Source organism: Aristolochia californica, unplaced genomic scaffold (assembly GCF_029961685.1).
Source record: "Aristolochia californica isolate CCGP_79_NKW_82.1479 unplaced genomic scaffold, dmAriCali1.0.hap1 SCAF_3, whole genome shotgun sequence".
NCBI classification, from domain to species: Eukaryota; Viridiplantae; Streptophyta; class Magnoliopsida; order Piperales; family Aristolochiaceae; genus Aristolochia; species Aristolochia californica.
In genome coordinates, this window is record NW_027181992.1 from 19,405,294 (window position 1) to 19,414,199 (window position 8,906).

The window sequence follows — 8,906 nt, forward strand, 5'->3', positions numbered from 1 at the left end:
CAACTCCCTACATTCTATGGGTTGGAGAAGGAGGACCCTTATTACCACGTCAAGGAATTCTTAGATATTTGTGTAACTTTCAAATTCTAGAATTTCTTAGATGACTCTATCCGATTAAGACTTTTTCCATTTTCACTTAAAGATAAGGCCAAGTCTTGGCTTAATTCCTTAGAGGTGGGCAGCATTACTTCATGGGACACATTAGTCACGAAAGTTTTCTCCAAGTACTTTCCCATTCAAAGAACTACAGCCCTCAGAAGAGAAGTCTCCAACTTTATGCAGCAGGAGGGTGAACACTTTTATGAGGCTTGGGAGAAATGGAAGGATTTGATCCGTAGGTGTCCGCATCATGGGTTTGAGAAATGGCATTTAATGCAATACTTTTATCAAGGTCTTACACCCCAGGTTAGATCCATGGTAGATGCAACGAGTGGTGGGAGTTTGATGGGTAAAAGTGCTAGTGAAGCATGGGACTTCTTTGAAATGTTGAGTGATCAATCTCAGCAATGGGGTTCGTCATTTAATGTTGATAGGAGATCCCACGAACCCAAAAGAGGGGGTCTCTATGAGGTTAGTGGAAGACCCATGCTCATGGCCAAGATTGAGGGGTTGACTAGAAAAAATGATGCCTTTATGGTGTCCAAGAGTTCACCTGCTCCTAACCCATCTACTGTCTATGCCATATGCTCTGGTTCATCTCATCCCACACAAATGTGTCCATCTAGTTCATCCTACCTGGAGCTCATTGAGGACTCGAATGCAGTCCAGAATTTTCATAGACCAAAACAGAACGATCCTTTTTCGGAAACATATAATCCGGGTTGGGCTAGGCACCCAAATTTCTCATGGTCCAAGGGCCCACAGGTTGGGGGTCCTCCAGGGTTTACTCAACCCCAAGCTCTGCGTCCACACTTCACTCAACAGCCATTGATTCCACAAAAACCTTCACTTGAGGACACACTTCAATTATTCATGCAGAATACACAGTCCTCCATTTCTAAACTTGAAATGGAAGTGAGTCAGTTGGCCAGCCACATGAGTGAACATGCACAAAATAAACTCCCGAGTCAAACCATTCCTAACCCCAAAAGCACACATGAGAGTGGGTCGAGTTCCAATCCCCACCATGAGCAAGCCAAAGCCATAACCACCCTTAGGAGTGGTCGTGAGTTGAACAATGGGGTAGGGACCACTAAGTCTAAGGAGTCAAAGGATGACAATGGGGGACACATCATTGAGTGAAGAACCTCCAAGTTCTCCACCAACAGCCTAGCAGATCCCTAACCAAGTCCCACCAGCTCCTTATCCGCAGAGATTATCGGGCCTACCTAAGAAAGGAGATAGCATGCATGAAACATTGGAACTTTTTAGTAAGGTTTACATTAACATTCCACTTCTTGATGCTATTAGGCAAGTCCTTGTCTATGCCCGATTTTTTAAGGACCATTGTACACAGAAGAGAAAACAACATGTTAACAAAAAGGTCTTTCTTACTGAGAATGTAAGCTCAATTCTGAAGAACTACACTCCTACTAAAGTTAAAGATCCTGGATTTCCCACAATTTCATGTGTCATTGGTGAACATACCATCCAGAGAGCTCTTCTTGACTTAGGTGCAAGTGTGAATTTGCTTCCTTTCTTTGTGAACCAGCAATTAGGTTTGGGGGAATTTAAGCCTATTCCCATAACACTTCAACTAGCTGACTATTCTGTCAAGAGACCACGAGGAATAGTTGAAGATGTTTTGATAAAAGTGGACAAATTTATGTTCCCAGTTGATTTCATTGTTCTTGATACAGAACCAATAGTCAATGTGAGCAACCAAATTCCTGTCATCCTAGGATGTCCCTTTTTAGCCACATCTAACTCTTGAAACTTTTGAGTCTTGCATAACATCTTTAGACATGGACTATTTTGATGAGGAAACATATTTCCGAGAGGTTGACTCTTTACTCAGTTCTGTACCTCTGTTGGAGGAAGCTTATGAGGTTGTCACAATTGATCATCCATAGGATCTTCATCTTGACTTGGACAAACCTCTTGAAACTTCCAAGCTAGATCTTAAACCACTTCCTCCCACGTTGAAGTATGCGTTCTTGAGGCCCATGAACTCATTGTCAGCCATTATTTCCTCTGATTTGAGTACTGAGCAGGAGGAACAATTGACTGAAGTTTTACAAGCACACAGAGAGGCATTGAAGTGGACTCTTGATGCCTTAAAAGGGATTAGCCCCTCCATATGCATGCATCGTATTCATTTGGAGGAGGGGACTAAAGCCTCAAGTGAGATGCAACGTAGGTTAAATCCCCATATGCTGGACGTTGTGAGAGAAGAAGTCATCAGGTTGCTTGTGTCAGGAATCATTTACCCTATTTTCGATAGCACCTGGGTAAGTCTAATTCAAGCTGTCCCTAAGAAAGGAGGGATAACGATAATGAAAAATGAGAGTGGTGAATTGATTCCCACAAGAACTACCACCAAGTGGCGTGTCTGCATTGACTATAGAAAACTTAATTCCGCCACTAGGAAGGATCACTTCCCACTACCTTTCATTGATCAGGTGCTAGAACGATTGGTCGGCCAAAATTTTTATTGCTTCTTAGATGGATACTCCGGCTACAATCAAATTCCCATTGCTCCAGAAGACCAGGAAAAGACCACATTCACGTGTCCATTTGGCACCTATGCTTACAGACGCATGCCTTTTGGTTTATGCAATGCGCCCGCCACTTTCCAACGATGCGTGATGAGTATCTTTTCTGACATGATTGGTGACTTTTTAGAGGTTTTTATGGATGACTTGTCTGTGTTTGGCTCTAGTTTTGATACATGTCTTCACAATCTTTCACTCATATTGTCCCGTTGCATTAAGTCCAATTTAGTCTTGAATTGGGAGAAATACCACTTGATGGTAAAAGAAGGAATTGTTTTAGGACATGTAGTGTCTGAACGGGGTGTAGAAGTGGACAAAGCCAAGGTTGACCTAATTGCCAATCTGCCACCACCTACTTCTTTGAAGGGGGTGTGATCTTTCCTTGGCCATGCTAGGTTCTATAGGCGCTTCATTAAGGACTTTAGCAAAATTTCTCGTCCTTTGACAAATTTGCTTGCTCAAGATGTTGCTTTTGCCTTTGATGATACCTGTATTCATGCTTTTGAGACACTGAAGAAATGTTTGTCCACTGCACCCATTGTCCAACCCCCTACTTGGTCTTTGCCTTTTGAGTTGATGTGTGATGCCTCTGATTATGCATTGGGGGCTGTTTTGGGGCAAAAGACGGATAAAATTCCCTGAGTCATTCAGTATGCTAGCCGCACTCTTCATGATGCTCAATTGAATTACACTACCACTGAGAAGGAGTTGCTAGCTGTTGTGTTTGCCTTGAACAAATTCAGATCATATCTATTAGGGTCAAAGGTTATAGTGTTCACTAATCATTCTGCTTTGAAGTACTTATTATCCATCAAGGACACTAAACCTCGCTTGATTAGATGGATCTTGCAATTGCAAGAATTTGACCTTGAGATTCGAGATAAGAAGGGTTGTGAGAATGTTGTTGTTGATCATCTATCTAGGATCTGTGTAACACTTCAGGAAGGATTCCTTCCTTTAAATGATTCCTTCCCTGATGAACAACTTCTCCAATTATCCCAGTTGCCTTGGTTTGCTAACATAGTCAACTATCTTGTAACTCATAAGATTCCTGATTATTGGAGTAAACAAGATCGGTTGAAATTCTTTTCCCATGTCAAACATTTTTTTTGGGATGACCCTTATTTGTTCAAGGTGTGTCCTGACCAAGTCATTAGGCGTTGTGTACCTGAGCAAGACTTTGCCAATATTCTTGAATTTTGTCATTCCCACGCATGTGGTGGACATTTTGGTGCTAGAAAGACCGCGACTAAAGTCTTGCAACGTGGTTTCTATTGACCTTCATTTTTTAGAGATGCCCATGAGTTTTTTCGGGTGTGTGATAGATGCCAACGGATTGGTTGTTTGTCTAGGAAGAACATGATGCCTCTTAAACCCATTCTTATTGTTGAATTGTCTGATGTGTGGGGTATTGACTTCATGGGTCCTTTTCCTATCTCGTTCGGCTATCAATACATCCTTGTTCCTGTTGAATATATCTCTAGATGGATTGAAGCTATTGCATGTAAGACAAATGATCACAAAGTGGTGGTAAAGTTTTTAAAAGAAAACATCTTTAATCAGTTTGGTACCCAGAGAGCGATCATCAGTGATGGGGGATCTCATTTTTGTAACAGAGCATTTGAGACCTTATTGAAGAAATACTCCATCACTCATCGGGTGTCCACTCCGTACCACCCGCAAACTTGTGGTCAAGTGGAAATCTCTAATAGGGAGATCAAATGGATTTTGGAGAAGTCAGTTCGCTTTGATAGGAAAGATTGGTCCACTCGATTGGACGATGCTTTATGGGCCTATCGAACCGCTTATAAGACTCCTATTGGGATGTCTCCATTTTGCCTAGTGTTCGGCAAAGCATGTCATCTACCTGTTGAGCTTGAGCATAGAGCTTATTGGGCCATTAAGGCTTTGAATTTTGATTTGACTCAAGTGGGTGAGGAGAGGAAATTGCAATTGAATGAGTTGGAGGAACGTCATGATGCTTATGAGAATGCCAAACTGTATAAGGAGCGAACAAAGCTTTTACATAATAAATCTATTTTTCGCAAGTCTTTTACTATTGGGCAGAATGTTTTACTTTATAACTCACGATTGCATTTGTTTCCAGGGAAGCTAAGATCCAGGTGGTCCGGTCCATTTGAAGTTACACATGTGTTTCCTCATGGCGCTGTTGAGATCCGAAATCACGGAGATGGGTCGGTCTTCAAAGTTAACGGTCAGAGGCTCAAACCGTATCTTGAGAATGTCCCCACACCGGAGGAGGTGATGGTGATTTTCTTGGAGGAACCTGTCCTTTCATCTTGACTGCGTCAGAGTCTTGCTTATGACTATAAACTTAGCACATTGTGGGCAATCCTCACGTTTCTATCCCTTTGTACATTATAGTTTTATTTTTGGTTTATTCATCCTTATTGGGATAACCTTTGGTGTACTCTGGTCTTGATTGATTGGAGGATCACCGGCCCCGTCATGGACTCGGCGTACTCTCTTGCCGGTTGAGAGCATAAATGGTTCCGGTAGTCAATGACCAAACTTTTGGTCCCTAGTTTGAGAGGTCTGTACTCAAACAACCGTTCTGGGATTGACTAGTTCGATCTTGAAGTATTGAATGAAAACCTTATGGTGAGTAACTTAAGGACTTGTGTTTAGCGCGTGATTCCTACTGCCTTCAGTGGCCAGTCACACGGAGATTTCTTCAAAGTGTGATGTGGGATAGCGGTTTCATCTACGGATGATTACCTACGGGTACGGCTGATACGAGTAAACCTTCTTCGAGGGAGACTATGTATCATTCCTGGGGGTCTTTATTGACTTTTCGGTATTATTGTTGATGACCAAGCACATATGGTCCCACTTATGGATTTAGGAGCCCTGAGGGAGCTTAACCCTTATTCTTCTGGAGTATAACTAGCTAAGCTTTTATTCCTTTTTGTAGTCGTTCTGGTGTTTTAACTTTTCCCCATTGAGGACAATGTTAGGTATAGATTTGGGGGGGGGGGGGGGGGGGGGGGTGGGGGGAATGACTCTTTTATGTCTTAGAAATAATTTTCTTTTGATTTCTGTTCGTTGTTTTCAAATTACTCCTCTTAGTATGTGGTTAGCGTTAGTAGAGTTAAAATAAGTTGCTCAAATGTGTTTCAAAATTTTTCGTAAAACTGTGTAGAATATGCCTATTAGAAATCTGATATCATTTGTTGTGATCCCCGAGAATTCAGTGGGATAACTTACTATTGCATTAGACTTGGAACTTAGTTGCAAAAGAGAACATGTAAATCTAGTGTTGATCTATGTTAGTCTGAATAGTCTTGTATGCCTGTTGAACTCATTCCTTTTTATACCTCAGTGAAATTCCTTGTTGTAATGTATGAATGCAAATGGAAATGCTCTTACTTTCAAAAGACAGATAACTTCATAAATAGCCTAGGCAAACCCAGGGACATGCACCGGAATAGTCGGTTACTTAAAAATAAGTGCATGTGCAGTGCAGACGAATACAAAATGGTGGTAATACCAAAAGTATTCAGTAAAACAAAAATTACACTGGTAATAGCAAAAGTGCACTGGTAATAGCGTAAAATGGGTTTAAATTTGGAAGCAATGAGTTTCCTTAACTTTGATGATGAATTGTAATTTGAAAGAAGTTGCAAGTCAAGATTGAAATTGGTATATTTCTTTTGTGAGATTGTTAGACAACAGGTTTATTCTACTATTTTCTCTTAATTGTGATGTGACCAGGATTTTATTGTTATTTGTTGCCTCTTTGTTCTGTTGAAGTAATTGCTTATGGGTCACATTGGTTCTGGTGGAGTAACAATGAGTGTATTTGGATTGATAATGTGCTATATTTTACACAGGTTTTCAAATTGCGCAGGATCTCATATGATTTTCAGATATTTTACAATACTAAGTGTTAGTCATATGCTAATGAGGAGTAAATTTTCTTCAGTTTTCTTTTTATATTATTGATTTAGATGAATTTTTTGGGTAAATTCCATGCAAACCCTCATGGGACATAACTCATCCACTACTGCAAAGTAGGGGTTTAACGTCTTGTTGCATGCGCTAAATGCAATCGTGCTCCCTACGAAAGTGGCACTTTGTTTTCCTAGGCTTAATTTTGGTTTGATTGTTGTTTCTCTAGGGACTAGCAAAGATTTAGGTTTCGGGGTGTGATAGATGCCATATTCTGACATGACAACTAGGTTAATTATAATAGAATAACCCTTATAATTGTGTTATAGGTGGTTATTTATCGGTTTTCAAATGAAACGTGCATTTATTGAATTTGGCATTAATCACTGTCTATATTGCATATTTTTCTCTCCTGAATTCTATTTCATTGCTTTTAGGGTTTATTTCTTCCTGAAATGCTTTTTATGGATTCAATTATGGAATTTTAAGAGAATTTTGGTGGAGAAGGAGATATTTACCAAAATGCCCTTAGTGAAAGGGAGGAATTTTTTAGGGCAAATCGTATTAAAGCAAGGAGGCCGTTGACCCAAAAAGGGGACCGTCGACCGAAACAGGGGACCGACTCCGACCGAGACTCGAGAGAGCCAATAAGAGGACTTCAACTCCGTTTCGTTCTTCGTCGGTCATCACCTCCGTCCGTGGGTTTCTATCCTTCTTTGTCGGTGTCGTCTCTACCTCCGACCACTCGCTCTTACAACCCGAAGCCATCAATTTCTGGAAATTGCAGTCGTGAGAATGATCCTTTGCTGCCCGAGCGAGAGGAAGGAGAAGGGGAGTAATCCGTCATTTTTGAATTTAATTTTCCTATAGTTTGAACTTAGGTTTTGAATGTTTATTAAATTTGATTTGAGAATTAATGTTTATCGAATATTTGTTTTCTGGATATTTGGTTAAATTAGAAATTTAGGGTAGGATTGTAATCTAGGTTGGATTTTGGTATTTTAATCCGATTTTTGTCTTTCACTCTATGCGCCCGAGAGGGGATAGACGCAAGGATTGAGTAATCGGATTCGTGGTTAAGTGGTGCTCGAGAGAGGCACGTATCATGATAAAATCCAGAGTTGACATTTTCTGTTGTGCAAGTAGTTAATCAAATGATTGCTTGATAATTTAGGATATAATTAGTATTTAGTTCAGATTAATTCATCATATTTGGTTAGGCTAGTTGACTGAAGAATACACAAAATTCAGTCCTCCCTGTGGATATGACCCTCGCGTCCCGCTAGATTACATGAATGATTCATACGCTTGCGAAGTATAAAAGCCGATGTAATTAAATTTCACATCAGACACCAAGAAAAGTCTTTACCCAAAGCAAGCACGAGTTAAGGAAGCAAGAACACAAGCTGAATTGATTTAGAAGACTTGAAGATCAAGTGGGACCCACAAAGATCTCACGATCTGGCACTCTTATCAAGGTACACTGGAAGATCATGAGGGTCCCACAAGGATAAGGCTACGAGCTGGCTTATCCATTATATTCATGTGAATAATGAAGGACTCTTAGTTCTACTCATGTTAGTCTTCTAGTAGTTTAGTTTGAATAGACTTACTTATATTGAAGAGTTAGACTTGGAATGTAATTAGGATTGATGGACAAGTTGTACAAGGACTCTACTCCTCCTCTACTATAAAGAGAGGTGTTGTAATTCGGAATTAATCAAGTCACACATTCAATCCCGAGTTGGTTCTCTCTCTCCCTCTCCTTGCTTGGCGCAACCTCCTCTTCTCCTTTTTTTTTTCTTCTCTCTACCTGAGAGCTTTCCTTCCCTTTTTCTCTTTTTTCTTTCTTCTTTCTCTTGTTCATGATCATGGAAAAGGGATCATAAATTCAACATGGTATCAGAGAAACATATTTAGGATCCCTCGACAAAGGAATGCTCTAGAGAAGTGATGATCAACACTACTCAAAGAAGGCTCTTGTATGAAGGAAGAACACTAGCAGAGAGATAAGTGTTCAAAAAAATGTTTTTTTATGCTACTGGTTCTCAAATTTAGATGATGATTCAAGGATGAATATGTGAATGCTTTCATCTTATTATGTTATGGATATGCAAGCCCCTCTATCTAGACGGAGCTATCAAAATAGTTTTATCGGTTTGGAAATTCTTTTTTCCGAGACCAGTCCATACTCAGATTATTGAATTTTTTTTCGTGGGATAAGAGTTCCCTGATATAGAAGATTGCTACTGACCCTCTTATGAGTGGTTTTTTTTGAAAAAAATTATAATTTATCATTGATGCTATATTTACATATACCGAGTTGATTGAAGAAGTGCC

The 8,906-nt window shown here is 40.1% G+C and overlaps 1 non-coding gene across 1 annotated transcript; it reads right to left on the reverse strand.

The window, feature by feature from the left end:
• Window positions 1-249: 249 nt before the first annotated feature.
• LOC137960694 (small nucleolar RNA R71) lies at window positions 250-356 on the reverse strand. The gene has a single exon (XR_011114244.1). It is a non-coding gene; the product is annotated as a small nucleolar RNA R71 (small nucleolar RNA).
• Between the last annotated feature and the right edge of the window lie 8,550 nt (window positions 357-8,906).